The sequence below is a fragment of the Oncorhynchus nerka genome, linkage group LG10 (assembly GCF_034236695.1).
Source record: "Oncorhynchus nerka isolate Pitt River linkage group LG10, Oner_Uvic_2.0, whole genome shotgun sequence".
In the NCBI taxonomy this organism is placed as follows: domain Eukaryota; kingdom Metazoa; phylum Chordata; class Actinopteri; order Salmoniformes; family Salmonidae; genus Oncorhynchus; species Oncorhynchus nerka.
This window is the reverse complement of record NC_088405.1, coordinates 71,472,569-71,492,431: the sequence shown is the minus strand read 5'-3', so window position 1 is coordinate 71,492,431 and position 19,863 is coordinate 71,472,569. Positions and strand designations below refer to the sequence as shown.

The following is a 19,863-nucleotide window of genomic DNA, read 5'->3' as shown; positions in this document are numbered from 1 at the left end:
GGTTAAATAGCCCTTACACAGCCTGGAGGTGTGTTGGGTCATTGTCCCGTTGAAAAACAAATGATAGTCCCACTAAGCGCAAACCAGATGGGATTGCGTATCACTGCAGAATGCTGTGGTAGCCATGATGGCAGACGACACCATTCTGTATACTTCCGGCCCTTCTTTGGACACTGTGTTAACAACCCTCCATGCAAGCTTCAATGCCATACAACTCTCCTTCCGTGGCCTCCAATTGCTCTTAAATACAAGTAAAACTAAATGCATGCTTTTCAACCGATCGCTACCTGCACCTACCCGCCTGTCCAACATCACTACTCTGGACGGCTCTGACTTAGAATACGTGGACAACTACAAATACTTAGGTGTCTGGTTAGACTGTAAACTCTCCTTCCAGACCCATATCAAACATCTCCAATCCAAAGTTAAATCTAGAATTGGCTTCCTATTTCGCAACAAAGCATCCTTCACTCATGCTGCCAAACATACCCTTGTAAAACTGACCATCCTACCAATCCTCGACTTTGGCGATGTCATTTACAAAATAGCCTCCAATACCCTACTCAACAAATTGGATGCAGTCTATCACAGTGCAATCAGTTTTGTCACCAAAGCCCCATATACTACCCACCATTGCGACCTGTACGCTCTCGTTGGCTGGCCCTCGCTTCATACTCGTCGCCAAACACACTGGCTCCATGTCATCTACAATTTGTAAGTCGCTCTGGATAAGAGCGTCTGCTAAATGACTTAAATGTAATGTAAATGTAAGACCCTGCTAGGTAAAGTCCCCCCTTATCTCAGCTCGCTGGTCACCATAGCATCTCCCACCTGTAGCACACGCTCCAGCAGGTATATCTCTCTAGTCACCCCCAAAACAATCTTTCTTTGGCCGCCTCTCCTTCCAGTTCTCTGCTGCCAATGACTGGAAAGAACTACAAAAATCTCTGAAACTGGAAACACTTATCTCCCTCACTAGCTTTAAGCACCAACTGTCAGAGCAGCTCACAGATTACTGCACCTGTACATAGCCCACCTATAATTTAGCCCAAACAACTACCCCTTTCCCAACTGTATTTTATTTATTTATTTTGCTCCTTTGCACCCCATTATTTTTATTTCTACTTTGCACATTCTTCCATTGCAAAACTACCATTCCAGTGTTTTACTTGCTATATTGTATTTACTTTGCCACCATGGCCTTTTTTGTCTTTACCTCCCTTCTCACCTCATTTGCTCACATTGTATATAGACTTGTTTATACTGTATTATTGACTTTATGTTTGTTTTACTCCATGTGTAACTCTGTGTCGTTGTATCTGTCGAACTGCTTTGCTTTATCTTGGCCAGGTCGCAATTGTAAATGAGAACTTGTTCTCAACTTGCCTACCTGGTTAAATAAAGGTAAAATAAATAAATATATAAATAAGTAAATGGTTAAGTGTGCCTTAAACTCTAAATAAATCACAGACAGTGTTACCAGCAAAGCACCCCCACACACCTCCTCCTCCATGCTTTTCAGTGGGAACCACACATACAGTGATCATCCGTTCACCTACTCTGCATCTCACAAATATACAACGGTTGGAACCGTTGGAGTCCAAAGGACAAATTTCCACCCGTCTAATGTCCATTGCTCGTGTTTCTTGGCCCAAGAAAGTCTCTTCTTCTTATTGGTGTCCTTTACTAGTGGTTTCTTAGCAGCAATTCAACCATGAAGGTCTCTGAACAGTTGATGTTGAGATGTGTCTGTTACTTGAAATCTATGAAGCATTTCTTTAGGCTGCAATTTCTGAGGCTGGTAACTCTAATGAACTTATCCTCTGCAGCAGAGGTAACTCTGGGCCTTCCTTTCCTGTGGCGGTCCTCATGAGAGCCAGTTTCATCATAGCGCTTGATGGTTTTTGCAACTGCACTTGAAGAAACTTTCAAAGTTCTATGACATTTCATTTCTCTTTGCTTATTTAAGATGTTCTTGCCATAATATGGACTTGGTCTTTTACCAAAAAGGTCTATCTTCTGTATACCACCCCTACCTTGTCACAACACAACTGATTGGCTCAAACGCATTAAGAAGGAAAGAAATTCCACAAATGAACTTTTAACAAGGCACACCTGTTAATCTCATGAAGCTGGTTGAGAGAATGCCAAGAGTGTGAAAGTTATCATCAAGACAAAGGGTGGCTATTTTGAAGAATCTCAAATATATTTTGATTTGTTTAACACTTTTTTGGTTACTACATGATTTCATGTGTTATTTCATAGTTTTGATGTCGTCACTATTATTCTACATTGTAGAAAATAGTCAAAGTAAAGAAAAAACATTGAATGAGTAGGAGAGTCCAAACTTTTTGACTGGTACTGTACATTCATGTGAAAACAAATGTAGACACACAATCACACTCTTGATAGGACAGTATGAGTAAGACAATCAGTATCACAACAAGGACTAATCACCCTCCCCTTTGAAAAATGACTTCCAGATGGTCCCGTCATTCTCCCTCCCCTCCTCATCCGTCTCCCCCCATTTGCTGATGCTCAAATTGTAAGTTCCTTGACTGTTTCAAATAAACAGTTTATTCTGTACCCAGAGCTGGCCACAGTGCATTCCGGTCGCTCCTCAGATAGAGGTCAAAGCCACTGGGACGACTTACAGGGAGACCTGTGTGTGTGTGTGTGTGTGTGTGTGTGTGTGTGTGTGTGTGTGTGTGTGTGTGTATGTGTGTGTGCATGCTTGTGTGGGTATGTGGGTTATGTCAGCCAGCATACCTGAGCTAGCCTGGGTCTCAGCAGTACCTACAGAGCGCAGCTATGACATTCACCTCAACACTCACACGGTTTGAAATTCCACTATCAGGATTTGAGCAATAACATTCAATTTCATTGCTCACATCCGTCCACCTAGTTTGAAATACCACTGCCATGATGTATCTCAACTGCAACTTCACACAAAGTATTAAAAAGGATCACATACCAAGGGAGCAGTAGGCTACAATGAAATATCATGAGATATTCCACAGAACCAAAACAATGCCAAGAGATCCAGCCTGCTTTGTTCATAAGAGCGTCTGCTAAATGACTTAAATGTAATGTAAATGTAATCCAATTTTCCCACAGAGCAGCTCAGTAAAGCAGTTAACACTGCTCTCAGCTTGTACCTTCGTTCTGCAAGAGCTACCACGGCACACCTCTCTCTCTCGCTCTCTCTCTCCTCCTCCTTCCCTCCGACCCTCCCTCCCCCTCGTTCCAGCAGGTGGGGCTGCGATCGGGAGGACAGGTGAATCTGTAGGCCCTCCAGGATCTCGTCACACCCTCATACCTGAGCGCTGGCGTAACTGCTCCTTTACACCGTTTACCATTAGCCCGCCCAGCCACCTGCTGCTTCACCACACACTTCCTCTTTAGAGAGGGCCTGCGCACACAGGTTCAGGTTTCCGCTGGTCCTAGATCAGTGAGTCAGGGGCAGGCAGGCCCACAAAGTTGGAAGGGATGGAAAAGCTGTGCTGGAGTTAGTCAGTCTCTCTACAAAAACCATAAAGGGAGAGGGAAGAGAGGGAGGGAGACAGACAGACAGAAAAATAGAGTTTGAGTGTGAAAGAGAGAGAAAAAGAGAGTGAGTGGGTTTGAGTGTAAGAGAGAAAGAGAACGTAATATAGCAAGACAACAGAACTCCCTCCCTCTCTCTGAGAGATCCATTTAATTAAAATGGCATCATTCATTGGTAGCCAGCCATGTTCTCAGTGGTAAAGGTTTATGACCAGTGTCACCTCAGTGAAACATACAGGTAACTGCCAAAATAAAAGGAACACCAACATAAAGTGTCTTAACAGGGCGTTGGGCACCACGAGCCAGAACAGCTTCAATGTACCTTGGCATAGATTCTACAAGTGTCTGGAACTCTATTGGAGCGACACGACACCATTCTTCCACGAGAAATTCCAGAATTTGGTGTTTTGCTGATGGTGGTGGAAAAAGATGTCTCTGGTGCCGATCCAGAATCTCGCATAAGTGTTCAATTGTGTTAAGATCTGGTGACTGAGACGGCCATGTCATATGGTTACATCGTTTTCATGCTCATCAAACCATTCCGTGACCACTGATGACATTTGAATGGGGGCGTTGTCATCCTATGGGGGCATAGTCATGGCAGCCTAAATAAAGGCCCAAATAATAGCCTGCCCAGCATTTTTATACATGACCCTAAGCATGATGGGATGTTAATTGCTTAATTAACTCAGGAACCACACCTGTGTAGAAGCACCTGTCTTCAATATATACTGAACAGAATTATAAACGCAACATGCAACAATTTCAAATGTTCTACTGAGTTACAGTTTATATAAATCAGTCAATTGAAATACATTCATTAGAACCTAATCTATGGATTTCATATGAATACAGATATGCATTTGTTGGTCACGGATACCTTAAAAAAAGGTAGGGGCGTGGATCAGAAAACCAGTTAGTATCTGGTGTGACCACCATTTGCTTCATGCAGCACGACATCTCCTTCGCATAGAGTTGATCAGGTTGTAGGTTGTTGATTGTGGCCTGTGGAATGTTGTCCCACTCCTCTTCAATGGCTGTGCAAAGTTGCTGGATATTGGCGGGAACTGGAACGCGCTGTCGTACACGTCGATCCAGAGCATCCCAAACATGCTCAACGGGTGATGTCTGTCTGATGAGTATGCAGGCCATGGAAGAACTGTGATATTTTCAGCTTCCAGGAACTGTGTACAGATCCTTGCGACATGGGGCCGTGCATTATCATGCTGAAACATGAAGTAATAGTGGTGGATGAATGGCACGACAATGGGCCTCAGGATCTCATCTCTGTGCATTCAAATTGTCATCGATAAAATGCAATTGTGTTCATTGTCCATAGCTTATGCCTGTCCATGCCATAACCCCACCGCCACTATGGGGTAAACTGTTGACATCAGCAAACAGCCATACACATGGTCTGTGGCTGTGAGGCCTGGTTGGATGTAATACCAAATTCTCTAAAATGACGTTGGAGGCGGCTTTTGGTAGAGAAATTAACATTTAATTCTCTGGTAACAGCTCTGGTGGACATTCCTGCAGTCAGCATGCCAATTGCATGCTCCCTCAAAACTTGAGACATCTGTGGCATTGTGTGACAAAACTGCACATTTTAGAGTGGCCTTTTATTGTCCCCAGCACAAGGTGCACCTGCGTAATGATTATGCTGTTTAATCAGCTTCTTGATTTGCCACACCTTTCAGATGGATAGATTATCTTGGCAAAGAAGAAATAATAACAGCGGTGTAAACTCAGTTTTACACAAAATTTGAGCGTATGGAACATTTCTGGGATCTTTAATTTCAGCTCATGAAACATGGGACCAACACTTTACATGTTGCATTTGTATTTTTGTTCAGTGTATCCCTCGTTTACTCAGTTTTCCAATATTTTGGCAGTTACCTTTCACTCATCTGAGTGAGTGAGGCCTTCAGCCTGATGCCAGATCTGTGTAGAGAGACTGTTTCAAACTCTGCTCCCAGCTTCAGCCAGCAATTAACCGGGAGCTTTGAGATACGATGATATACAGTAGTAGCTAGCTATATCTATTATGAGCTGCTCTTTCATATTTTTAATGGCGCCAGAGGTTGCACTGTCTTATGTAAATATTTGCCTTCCATGTGCAAGTTTCCCAGCGCCCCTGCACACGGCCTGTTTATTCTTCTAAAACACCAGAGCGGGGTTAACAGCAGAGGGGGGGGGGGCTTCCACAGGAAAGCAAGGAAGAACAAGACATTAAGAGTGGGATAGATGGGTAGAGAAAGAGAGCGAGAGAGAACGAGAGAGAGACAGACAAACAGACAGACAGACAGACAGACAGACAGACAGACAGACCGACAGGAGACGGCCCCTGACTAACATCCCCGGACATTAAGGTTGACGTTCAGACCTTTTTCCCCTCAGGAGACATACTGCAGGATATACACACTGGGTCCTGAGAGCACCACACACACACACACACACACACACACGCATACATTTTTCCTTATACACACACAGGGGTCCTGGGAGCACATAATACACTCCACCCCGGACCCACATACCCCAACACGGACACACACACACATTTTCCCTGGAGGGTGACACTACAGGTTACTTACGGGGTCCTGAGAACCCATCACCCACCACTAAATACACCACACACACACTATGTTTTCCCCAGGGGAACCATGAATAAGGGCAGTAGGTTAGATTAAGATGATTTACTGTCTATTCATACCAGGAATAGAGCCAGAGGCAGACATGGGTTCAAATACTATTTGAACTCTTTCAAATACTTCTAGCATTTGATTTAGCCTGACTGGACTGTCATGCAAGCAGAGTCTTCCATTGGTTTCACTGCAACAAAAGCTCAATCAAGCAGCCAAAGTATTTGAAAATAATTTCAAAAGTTTTTAAACCCAGCTCTGCCCAGAGTTGGGGGCTGGGAGACCAGGATGGTACGCAAACGCTTAACCCACGTCACTCCCCTGAGCCTCATAAGAGTCCCAGTCACTTTTTCTCAGAGGGAACTCCCACACGGCTCCAAATACACATGTACAGTTGAAGTCGGAAGTTTACATACACTTAGGTTGGAGTCATTAAAACTCGTTCTTCGACCACTCCACAAATTTCTTGTTAACAAACAATAGTTTTGGCTAGTCGGTTAGGACATCTACTTTGTGCAAGACACAAGCCATTTTTCCAACAATTGTTTACAGACTATTGTTTCCAACAATTGTTTCCAGATTATTTAACTTATAATTCACTGTATCACAATTCCAGTGGGTCAGAAGTTTACATACACTAAGATGACTGTGCATTTAAACAGCTTGGAAAATTCCAGAAAATTATGTCATGGTTTAGAAGCTTCTGATTGCTAATTGACATCATTTGAGACAATTGGAGGTGTACCTGTAGATGTATTTCAAGGTCTTATCTTCAAATACAGTGCCTCTTTGCTTGACATCATGGGAAAATCTAAAGAAATCAGCCAAGACCTCAGAGAAAAAAATTGTTGACCTCCACAAGTCTGGTCCTTGGAAGCAATTTCCAAATGCCTGAAGGTACCACGTTCACCTGAACAAACAATAGTACGCAAGTATAAACACCATGGGACCACAGTAAAACGAGTCCTATATCGACATAACCTGAAAGGCCGATCAGCAAGGAAGAAGCCACTGCTCCAAAACCGCCATAAAAAAGACTGACTATGGTTTGTAACTGCACAGGGGGGCAAACATTGTACTTTTTGGAGAAATGTCCTAAATGTCCTATATATGGAACTGTTTGGCCATAATGACCATCGTTATGTTTGGGGGAAAAAGGGGGAAGCTTGCAAGCCAAAGAACACCATTCCAACTGTGAAGCACGGAGGTGGCAGCATCATGTTGTGGGGGTGCCTTGCTGCAGGAGAGACTAGTTCACTTCACAAAATAGATGGCATCATGAGGGAGGACAATTATGTGGATATATTGAAGCAACATCTCAAGACAACAGTCAGGAAGTTAAAGCATGGTTGCAAATGGGTCTTCCAAATGAACAATGACCCCACAACTACTTCCAAAGTTGTGGCAAAATGGCTTAAGGACAACAAAGTCAAGGTATTGGAGTGGCCATCACAAAGCCCTGACCTAAATCCCATAGAAAATTTGTGGGCAGAACTGGAAAAGCGTGTGCGAGCAAGGAGGCCTACAAACCTGACTCAGTTATACCAGCTCTGTCAGGAGGAATGGGCCAAAATTCACCTAACTTATTTTGGGAAGCTACCTGAAACGTTTGATCCAAGTTAAACAATTTAAAGGCAATGCTACCAAATATTAATTGAGTGTATGTAAACTTCTGACCCACTGGGAATGTGATGAAAGAAATAAAAGCTGAAATAAATCATTCTCTCTACTATTATTCTGACATTTCACATTCTTAAAATAAAGTGGTGATCCTAACTGACCTAAGACAGGGAATTTTTACTAAGATTAAATGTCAGGAATTGTGAAAAACTGAGTTTAAATGTATTTGGCGAACACCGAACCCAAACCGGCTGCGCACGTGCTCCATCGTGCATACATTTATTTTGTCCCCCCACGCCAAGCGCGATCACGACACGCAGGTTAAAATATCAAAACAAACTGAACCAATTACATGAATTTGGGGACAGGTCGAAAAACATTAAACATGTATGGCAATTTAGCTAGTTAGCTTGCACTTACTAGCTAATTTGTCCTATTTAACTAGGTTGCTGTTGCTAGCTAATTTGTCCTGGGATATAAACATTGAGTTGTTATTTTACCTGAAATGCTCCCGACAATGAATCCACACATAAAACGGTCAACCGGTGTGGTCACCCTATAAGGTGTATGTAAACTTCCGACTTCAACTGTAACTGTAGACGGCAGATAACAGTGTCTAAGTTCCCCTCTGGTTCAGGTCCAACCAGTTGACTCTACCTTCGCAGAGAGATGGGCCTGAAGGTGTTGACTGTCCTTGTCCTGTATCTGTTTTCTGTCAACTGTACACTAACAAACACAGCATAGTAGCATACTTAGCCCGAGGCAACAACAGTCACATTCCGGAGAACAGAGAGGGTAGGAGAGGAGAGGTGAGAAAAGGAGCTGGTGAACAACATTCCAGGGAATGTGTGGGTTTTAATCCCAATATGGCAACCAACTCCTGACACACACACACACACACACACAGGGGGAGAGAGAGATCAGGCAACTGACCCCAAACAACCCTGTAGCTAAAGTGTTCTGGCCCACTTCACACACATGCACACAGCGCACAAAACACACTCACGGTCATCTTTCTCGGGGAGTGCTTACATAACAGCGGAACATTAGTGGAAAGTATCCAGTGGTTTAATGAACTCCAGAGAGCTCTTCCACGTCAACTTATTGTAGGACAAGATAACACTGACAATATTGTTATGGGAAAGAGGAGAGGGAAGGGAGAGGAACAGGGAGGGAGGGAGAGGGGCGAGGGAGAAGAGGCTATAATAGAGGAGAGAAATATGTAGGGAAGGTCACAAGAAAGGCATGAGGGGATGAAAAATAGGAAGGGGAAGAGAAGGGGGGGAATGTAGTGCAGAGTAAGAGAGAGAGAGCAAGAGCGCGAGAAGAAGGGAGAGAGAGAAAGAGAGGAAGACCGAGAGCAAGAGAAAGAGATAGATCGGGGGAACAGGGGAAAACTGAGAAACACATGGCAGGAACCAAGCAGGAAATGCAACATTCCAATCTAGAAAGGCCGCCCATCTCCCTCCCTCCCTCTGTGGCGGGAGAGAGCATGAAGCCCACTCTCCCTTGGTGTCCATTACTCTGGGGTCTGGCCTGGGAGATTCTCCCACAGCAGCACAACTGGGGAAGACAGAACCAGGTCAAGAAACTCTGACCAACACACACATACAACCTGTACGATCTTTCTCGCTCTCTCCCTTTACCTCTTTCCATATCCCCTTCTCCTTCGATTTTCTCTACATCCCTCACTCCATGGCTGGCCGTTGCCATGTTTAATATGAGGAGCTGGAACATGTTCCATTAAACATGGGAAGGGCTGGTTGAAAAGGCAGCAAAAATAAAGAGAAAGAGAGAGAGAGCAGTCTCCACAGGGTCACATTACTTCACTCCAGTGAGGATACTCTTGGAATAATAAGGTGGCCATTGTTTGGATAGAGATGGGCGTCCGACCAGCTCTCTGTCACAATACCTCAATCTGTCAATCAGCGCCCTTCACTTTGCCTTTCAAAAACAGCAGCCCTGTGCCAGAGTATTCCCCTAATTCAGTTTGACCTACATATCAGAGGCATATCAGTTTACTGTTTTTCTAAAAGTCCTTTGTTGGGGAGAGAAGGAATTCAATAACTCTTCATTTTAATGACTCAAATCTCCAGTTCTGGTTGGTCAGGGAGGGTTTGTGGAGCTAACAGAGGGAAAGTGATTGTATCTGACTGTTTGAAGACCTTTGGCCCTCTCCCTAAATGAGAAAAAGTCGTCATAATCGGACCAAACCTGGCAGCAGCCATTTTGACAAAGCTGACATGCTTCCTCTCTCTGGAGCCCTTTCATTCCTTCTATTGCTCTCTTTTCCCAACTCAATCACAATCTCTGTAATGTGGTTTCATTCTCTCCGCAACACACACAAATGTTCCTGATACAGGCCCAACTTTCAGAAACACAGCAAACCCCCTCATCTGCGCATATACAACTTCCTAAACCCCTTACCACATGTGCGCCACACACACACACACACACACACACACACACACACACACACACACACACACACAGTCTTAATGGGAAGCATGTGCTGTAGAGATGAGAACGCTCTTCATCTCCGTCACTCTGGCTGTGGATTGATTTGGCCTTCCTCTACTGAGTAATGGCAGGGACAATCCCCCCTCACATCTCTTCCTTCACTCTCTCTTCACCCCCTTTTCCCCTCACTTCACCGCTGTCTCCGTCACCTTGCCCCCTACACCCTCTCACCCCTCCCCTTTATTTACCCCCTCGCCTCAGCCCTTTCTGGAGCAGCAGTGGTAAGAATATCACCCCCCCATCTCTCTGGTCCTATAATGCCAGATTTACAATACAACGATCAATCACAAGACTGACAGCAGAGGGAATGACTCAGACTCAATGCTCCATCCTACTCTGTCCCAGTAGACAATGAAACTACCACTGACATACATCACACATTATATGACTATATCTCTGGAAAACGTGCTTTTGATTAGAACTTCATCTGGATTCAGGAGTGAGTGAGATCATCCCATGACAGCAATGGGAATGTGATCGGGTCCTTGACAGGAAATGTTCATGTGTCCAAAACAAACTCCATCTGGAAGTGGAGCAGGACCAGGGTATCAGAGCAGGGAAGTGCTGGGATGGTTTCGTCCCACAACACTGATACTATACTGAGAGTGACACATCCACCTGGAGACCTAGTGAATGAATGGTCCGGGGTGTATGTGTGTAAATGAGTGAGTGTGCATGTGTCTATTTGTGTGTGTGTGTGTGTGTGTGGCCATGCCTTTTGCATTATCCCCCTCACCCCTACCTCCCATGAGTTCCAGGAGTCTGTCTCCCACACTGTGACACATTCCAGAGTGGTAGTGGCGGTCTGTTCCCTCCCTGGGGTTAGCAGGTACATTGCCCTGGCTCCAGTCACAGGCATTGGGTTACCCAGCCTCCCACTCTCCCAGCACCAAGGTATGCAATGGCTCTTTTAATAGGCCCACAGTTCATGTCCCTCCTAAACGGTTACAGTATCACACCACCCATCGGGAAAAAGGAGTAGGAATGAAGAGCACTTCTTCTGATTCCTGCTGGGGGCTGGTGGGTCATCGAGTTGATTTCAACAGGTTGTGTGTGTGTGTATATGTGTCTGTGTGTGTGTGTCTTTCTGTGTGTGTGTGTGTGTGTGTGTGTGTGTGTGTGTGTGTGTGTGTGTGTGTGTGTGTGTGTGTGTGTGTGTGTGTGTGTGTGTGTGAGAGAGAGAGAGAGAGAGGGAGCACTGTGGCTCAGAGGGTGTTAGTAATTCACTGAAGTTGCATTTTCATTCATTAATGAGTGTAGTGATATTATTAAACAGATTGTGGATAATCTGCATCCATTGAGTACGTCGTGTGAGCTCAGAGGAAAACAATAGACATTTGGGTTATTCCTAGGCTGAGTAAGCAGACGGGACTTTGGGCCTCCTCTACAGAAGCGAGGGGGGGGGGAATATGAGGGACTCAAATTGATAGGAAGTGACTAAGGAGTATGGAGTATGGAGTATGGAGTATGAAGGGGAGGCTGAGGGGGAAAGCAATTACATAGAGACAGCACTACAGAGAGAACGAGAGAGGAGGCGGAAAGAGTAAGACAGAGAGAAAGGGAGTGAGTGGAACAGTCAGACATTCCAGTGCTGTGAGTCAATGGTGCTAGGCACTGCTTTGGCAGACACTTACCACCACCTATACGACTCAACAAAGGCCCCAGGCTCCCTATTGGCCCGGGCAGGGCCACCATACAGAGAAAGGAAGGGGACAGGACACGGGAGGGATAATCAACACTGGTTCAGATCCAAACACACACTGAGAACAGACAAGAGACCAGAGCAGGTCATTGTTCTTTGTCATTTGAGCATTTCTTGGAATCCTGTCAAACAGCAAGAAACAAATCCCTGTACTGGCCCTCTGGTTAAAGAGAATAACCATGGCATTCCCTCTGGAATGTATCTTAACAAACAAACACTTTCAACAGATATGGACTCTGGTTGGCTGGCATGTCTTTGATGTAATATGACTATATTTCAATGGGTTAGGTATGAATTTGGTAGGTGTAGGCCTAGTATCATTGAATTTGATATAAGATTTTTTTTAAATTAATGAAATAAATCCACTTCCCTCAACATCCCGTAAGGATTAGATCATTCCATAAGGCTTTGTGGCAAGTGGGTCAATTAAGAAAATAAGGGTACATATGTTAGACTGTCACTATTGTGTAATCAAGAGTGGACTAAACAGAACAATCCACAACTTTCCTTTAATGGGGAAACAACAACTACATCTCATATTTAGCTTAGAATGACAATTTATGTTCTTAACCCTGGGCAACATGGGCTTGGGAGGCTCACAGGGATATTGGTATCCACAGTACTCCACATATCAGTTTTTTTTACTCAAAACTATTACATAAATGCACTGTAATTGAAGCTTTAAAACTGCACAGACTTGGTTCATCCAGCCATGCTCTGCAGATGTCATAGTAAAAATCCTTGTAGACCCTATGTACCACACTAGAGTTGTGTTCTGATTTTGAGCGGGTCCCTGATGAATCTGTTATCACAAAAAAGGTCCCTGGCCCAAAATGTTTACAGACGTACAGTTATGAATATATCTACTGTTCCCTGGAGGAGGGAACGAGTTATAACATACTATGGGGGAGTCAGCGACAAATCATACTAATCACCTGAAGAAAACTGAAATCACGCCCAATGGATGCCGAGCCCACTCTCGGAAGCCCTGCCTTCTTGGCTATAATACCGGGGCTCGCATTAATTTCCTCAACTCAGCACAGCTCTTCAGAGAGCCCAAACCCCCTGCTCCAAAAAGGGGTTACAGAAAGATAAATGCGCAACCTGCGCACTGCCTAACACCCACTCCAGAACCCAGCCAAAATAACACTATGAGCCAAACTGGTAGCGGTAACATCCAAGCGATAATACCTCACAAACGTATGTGGGGAACCCCAAATCCCTGCAGCACAGATAACACCAATCGTCATACCCCTGAACAGTGCCCAAGAAGCCACCACACCCTTAGTGGAGTGAGCATGCACACCGCTAGGCAACCCTTGTCCGTTGCGGTCATATGCCAGACACTGCTTAAAAAAGCTCCCTACCCCAAGCTGGATTAGCTAACAGACAAAAAGCTGTACACAAACGCACATATCCATGGTCCAATCCATATACGTGCATAATGTGCACAGCAGAGGCTCAAATGGAGGCTCACAAAGAGCGTCCAGGATCAACGTCAGGTCTCAGATCGGTGCCATAGGCTTAGACACTGGTCTGAGCCAATGCATGTCATTCATAAACCGCATCACCAGAGGATGAGACCCCAGGGTAGAGCTGTCAATCTCTACATGACACGCCGAGATGGCTGCCATATGGCTTCAATGTGGAAAAAGGCCCTGCTCAAAAAGCTCTTGCAAGAACATCAAAATGTCCACCAAAGAGCTCTGAAAAGGAGAAACTCCTTGAACCTGACACCAACCCTCAAATGAGCACCCCTTCTGTGTATACAACCCACCGACTATGGACGTAATCATGTTTGAGGGTAAACTCCTGGCCATCAAATGCAACCTTTCAGGGGCCAAATCCACAGATCCCATATCTGCAGTTGTGGGTGAAAAACTCTCCTGTGTGCCTGGGACAATAGATCCCGACGACACGGAACCCTCCACGGGTCCCCGCCCAACAGGTGGATAATTTCTGGGAACCAGGGTTCAGATCAACAGATCCTTCTGACAAACCCTCTCCACGGTGGCCTGAATCAGGTCCACCGAAGGAAACTCATAGAGCAGGATGTCCCTGATACACCAAAGAATCCATTCCCAACGGAGAGCCCAGATCCCTCATTGAGAAGAACAGACAACAATTCACATTTCATGCTATGTGCAAAAAGCTACATCAGCCCTGCCGAACCGGTCCCATATTTGGGCAACCACCGAGGGGTGCAGTCTCCACTCAGTAGAGATAGGACCCCTCTAGAAAGTAGATCCGCATCCACGTTGAGAGATCTGGGAAGATACATCAACCTGGCGACGTTAAATGCATACGAGCAGATAACGGGACAGGTTTAGGAGAGGGAGAGACCCCGTCCCCCCCTACCTGTTGATGTACACTACCGCTGTCCTGTTGTCAGACCTTACCAACCCATGCTGGTCCTCCAACATCGGCGCTGTTGACCTAATCCCTCTTTCCAAATAACCCACACATAGCACTCCCAATCCCAGTAAGGTTATGTCTGCCATGATCACCCTGCGGCCCATATGAATACCCAGCAACAGCAGTCTCGGGTCCCTCCAAGGAGTCAACGCCCTTAGACATGATGCGGATACCTCGAGCAACCAATGGCAGTGGTGAGATGCGTCCAGACGCGTAGCAATCACAAAGCACTGAAACAAGCACATCAAGTCCCAAAAGCACCACAGCTATCAGAGGCCATCAGACCCAATAACCGCAGGTACAAGCGAAAAGGCACAGAGTGCCCCAGCCCAAGACCATAGACCCCACTGTTCCAAGAACAATACTTACCTTGCAAGCCTTGAATGTCAGAAGTCTTAAAAGGAACCACAAATCCAAAACAACAGCACACATGCTACATAGAATCGACCAAAAACCACAGAAAACCTGCAGTAACCAGGAAACTGTGTACTTGTGCGCTGCCATGGCAGCCCAGGACTGAAGGCGACTGTTTGGGAAAAACACATGATTCGGAACCGAGTCCAGAACGAGACCCAGAAACTAAGCCGGAGTCAAACAACTTCTTGTGATTTACTATGAACACCAGAGTGGCAGTTCCCTCGACTCCACTACAACCAGCCAATCGTCCAGATAGGCCAATACTCTGATCCCCTGGCACCTGTGCCAAAGCCGCCTCCATCACCATAGAAAAGGTGCAGGGCAATAGGGAGAACCTCAAAGGCAGAACCAAAAAGGTGTAGGCCACACCCTCGAAATGAAACCGCTGTGGGGAGGATATATAGCCACATGAAAATATGCATTCTTCAGATCTATGGATGCAAACCAATCGCTGGGACTGCTCTGTACTCCTGAAACATGGACCACCCGAATAGCCTGCTTTTGAAAGAGAGAGGCAATGTCCTCTCTCAAGACAAGAGCTAGGACCTCAGGGACCCTTGACATAATGCTGCCACGAAATGGAGGAGAACGCACAGCGAACTGCAGACCGTACACCTTTCGTCACTATCCTCATCCCCCATGGCAAAATTGTCTGCCACTGACAGAGCACGCTGCTAGGCACTACGGCAACCAGTAACTTTCCCACATTAACCGAAGCACTTTGAAGCACGGTTGCCACAGTAAATACGTGGGGAGGAGGGCCCAGGGAACACGTCCCCTCCCCTGGCCTCCAGCTAAGGTCGAGATGACTGCTTCTTTCCCCGCGCTGCGGACAAATCCGCTTTCCACTCCGCTCTCCTTCGAACCAGCATGGCGTCTGTGCCAAGACGTCCAGAAGCACCAACATGGTCAAAAACAGAACTTGATGCCGTGAGCAACCCGCCTTTGGCCTGGACCCTTTCCTTCACACCTTGGGAACTGCCAAGCCACCTCCATGAAGGATTTTCCTGGGAAAAGGACCCGAAGAGCTGCATCCTGTTTTATTTTTTCCTCGAAACGGGCCTGTAAGGACTCCATAGCCGAGCCAAACAACCTTGTTGGAGAAACTGGCTCATCAAAATACAACTGCATGTCCCTCTCAGGAATACAGGACAATGTCAGTCAGAGGTGGCGCTGAGAAGCTCTGAAACTGGCTTCCCCGTCTCCATGGTGTTATTCCGCTCCTGCAGCATATTGATATGATCCATCGGCAGCATCCACCCCTAGGTGATCTGCCGCTCTATGACACAGCTCCATCAAAGGTACATTAACCACCAATGGTTCACTCTCCCCTGTCGAATCCAAAGCTGGGGTTTTAGGCTGCCCCGGACTGATGTCATCCGATTCACACTCTGGAAACCCTCCAGAGCCAACCAGGGATAGTATACCATCCCCACACTCTGAACATTGCCAGAGAAACCGGGATAACACCCGTATCAACTAACCACCACTGCTGCCCTCTCCCGACCACACGGGAAGAGCCTTTGCCAGCAGCCCCAATCTTTCTCAATATCTCTCTTAGTCTTTGCGTACTTGAAACTTTGTAAATTGCATAACACGTTCTTCGTTCAGGCGAGTGAAGAGCGAAGAATATAGGAAATGAATGCGAACCCTGGTATTATAGCCAGGAAGGCGGTGCTTCCAATGGCCCAGCTCGGCATCCATTGACCCATTCGTTTTCAGGTGAAAATGATTAGTCATTGACTCCCCCATAGTATGTTCTACCAAGTGACCAGCTAAAAGGAAACCCCTGATGTAAAGCATACTTATAGTCTATAATGATACAAGTTATTTAACACGTTTAGTCTACATGTCCTTTCTCTGACTATACTAACCCTTCTCCTAGCTGAGACATTATGTGTGCCAGCCCAGCTATCCCCCTGACTACTACTAGCCTACCACATTCATGAGGAGCAGAGGGACATCTGTGAACCTACAGGGGATAACGTAATTTAACAGGAGTCTCCACACAGGCAAACAGAGCTACCCCATGGTATTACCACACAACAAAGGCTAGAGGTTGAACGTGAGTGAAGATACATGTAGACTGATAATATGCTCACACTGATAAGGTTCATTCATCTTGTTATGATAAAGTAGGAAAGCTTTTTGAGGACCTCCACAAGCAAAATTAAATGGTCCCATGTCTATGTCTTTACTACTGTATAATATATGCATAATTAAAGGCATGCAATGTATTTATAGAAGGCAATGCTCAGAACTGAGCACAGGACACAAAAATGCATGAAAGGTACAGTAGTCAATTACAGGATACATGGCTGGCTCATATGGAATGAATAAAGGGGGTGGGGTATTGTATTGGTAACTACTGAATAAACGTGGGGCAGGGCAACATATAACATTGTATGCTGTAACATAGTGTCAATGTACTGCTACAGTACATCACATTTGTCGAGAGAGAAAGAGTAAACATGGTCAATTCTTCCAGTGCCAATACAATCCCAATAAAAAGGTAACAACACACACACACACACACACATCTGCAGACTGTCAAAGTCACGGTGTCAGGGTAGGCTGACACAGGTGTGTCCAAACATGAGCATCGTCTGATCACTGTTATTTCTACGGAAATGTCTACAAATGCATCTTGGACTACTGTTTAGCTCTCTACACAAACATACCTCTGGTAGCGTGACCAACAAATGGCCTATCCAATCATACACGTTCACAAGTCATGGCAAACAATATAAGCAAATGTTTACAGTAGCCTAGACTATTCCGTTATGTAGTCGTGTCTACCTTTCAATGAAACTTCACAGAGAAACTACTACACCACTGCTCCGTTGTTGACGTCCCTGCTCGGGTATTTCCAAAGATTCGATGAAGAGCGGATATTTTGCAAAATTTCCCAAACTATTCTAAAAAATGATGATACGACTAATCCATGTTACTTCACGGGTTTCCTTCGAATAGCATGCTACGTTTGCTCTTATCCAGATAATAACGCGTATGCGTCCCTTCCAATTTCAACTGCTTAAAACGTTGAGGAATATTTTTTTCCACTTGACTGCGCTACGAAGGGAATGCATAAAATAATGGCCCCCTTCTACAAACCGCGGCAGCAGTGTATGCATCTGAGACCGGGCAAGTGCAACCCCCAACCCCCTCATTGGAAAGAAGTTTTCAGGAGGGAAATCCCTCCTTCTCCAGTCTGCTATAGGAAGTAAGACAATTTTGCCGGCTTTTCTGTTGGCTTTTGGAATCGTCGCTCATGCAATAACAAAAAAATGACAAAAGCCTTTTTTGTAAGTTAAGGTATCAACTCTGCGGGCCTGTCCCAAAGCCACTCCAGGACCGGACGGGTAGATGGTTGCTCCAGTCACTATTTTTACGCATCGTGTAGTTAGTTACCTACCCAATCAGTGTCTCTCCTATTTCACTTTATACGAACTTTTCGATGTGAAAATGGTTGCAAGAGTAAAATATATGTCCGTAAATGTACTGTATCTATATGAGAAGTTTCCATCTTTACAAACGCACATAGACTTGTGGTATTGTTCACCGGCTTTTATTAACTAAGTCATCCTGTGTAGTACAGATGTGCCTTTATACCACAGGATAGAGACCGCTTTGGAAGTTGAAAGAGAAGGGCAATAAGCACGTGAAGATAAACGAGTCTCCAAGCTTCAATTTGAAATCGATAATGCATGGTCTGATGATTCAGACAAAGTCAAATATATATGGAGGTAAATTCCATGTATCTAAATATATGCATTTGGAAACGTTATGTCTCCAAGACAGGCATGCAACTTGTATGATGAGAGGCATCTCCCTCATCTGTCAATGATTGTGGTCCAAAGGTGCAATAGCAGCACATCTCAAATTCCTCTCCCAACTGTACAAATGCTACAGGCCAAGTCCATGTTTTGTAATCCAAACCAGCTCTAAAGATACCTGGGAAATCGAAGTATTAGGCCTACACATGCCATTATTATTTGAGAAGATTGTTTTCCTCAAAACACAAGGAGCATTATGAGGGAATAGCAACTGAGGAAATAAAACAATTCAGAGCCAAAACATATAATGTATTTGAATCAAGACAAAGTCAGAATATTCTACTGGGAGAGGAAAGTGAATTGCACCATGGAATGCCAAAGTGATTCAAATGTATTGATACAGTCCACTCCTGATTTCAGATAAGTGCACTTTAGATAACGGGCAATTCCACGATAATGGAATTACGCTTTGACTCAGATTTTTCACTTAAATTGTTTGCCAAACAAACCATACATCTCTATGCACAATTACTTCTTTGAAGAATTTACACACAAAAAAAATCACATTATCACATTTACTGGAAATGTGCAGATGCAAAGTTTGTTAACAGAATTACAGTATAATCTCCTTCAGGTTTTTTTATGCAACTACAAAACTCTTAAATATCTGCTCCGAATTGATTTTCAAAGATGTCTTACTGAGCTCCAGTAGGTAAGTGGATTTACATCCGGTAATGGAATTATGGTAACAGAATTACATCATTGGTCCCTGATCTGTAGTATATAGAAATGCATAACTATGGAAATTAATATAATTATCTTCATGGTGATGAATCCTGAATAGGTACACAAAGGTAGAAATGTGCAATATCTTTATTTTGCATACTTGGGTATTATTCTACACACAGGCTATTATTGTAATGAGCTCCTCCCCCAAACAAGACCACATGTGGTTGGTTTGGACCAGACCAAATCTGAAACAATCAGACATCTTCACAAGTGTGGACATCACAGTAAAGCACAGTAGAGTTCAGTACAGTAAAGTAGATATGTTGAGTACAGTACGATATACTCTACCCTAGTGTGCTCTACTGTACTGAACTCTACAATACTGCACTGTCGTAGCATGACTATCATTAAATGTGAAGACTGTTATATTATCAAATCAATTATCTATGTGTAATTATTCCTTATGTGATTAAACTAATCATGTAACTTTAAT

General features: G+C 44.7%; 1 protein-coding gene across 5 annotated transcripts in view; it reads right to left on the bottom strand.

Annotated features, from left to right (window-relative positions):
- LOC115135952 (angiomotin-like) overlaps positions 1–18,001 on the bottom strand; it is a 65,902-nt gene extending 47,901 nt beyond the window's left edge. For 4 of the 5 annotated variants that reach the window (XM_029671206.2, XM_029671210.2, XM_029671208.2 and 1 more), the window contains exon 1: positions 17,665–18,001. The gene's annotated coding sequence lies outside the window, so the exon portion shown is untranslated. Of the gene's footprint in view, positions 1–2,974; positions 3,169–17,664 lie in introns of those variants that run through there. The other variant, XM_029671207.2, reaches the window with a different exon arrangement.
- Between the last annotated feature and the right edge of the window lie 1,862 nt (positions 18,002–19,863).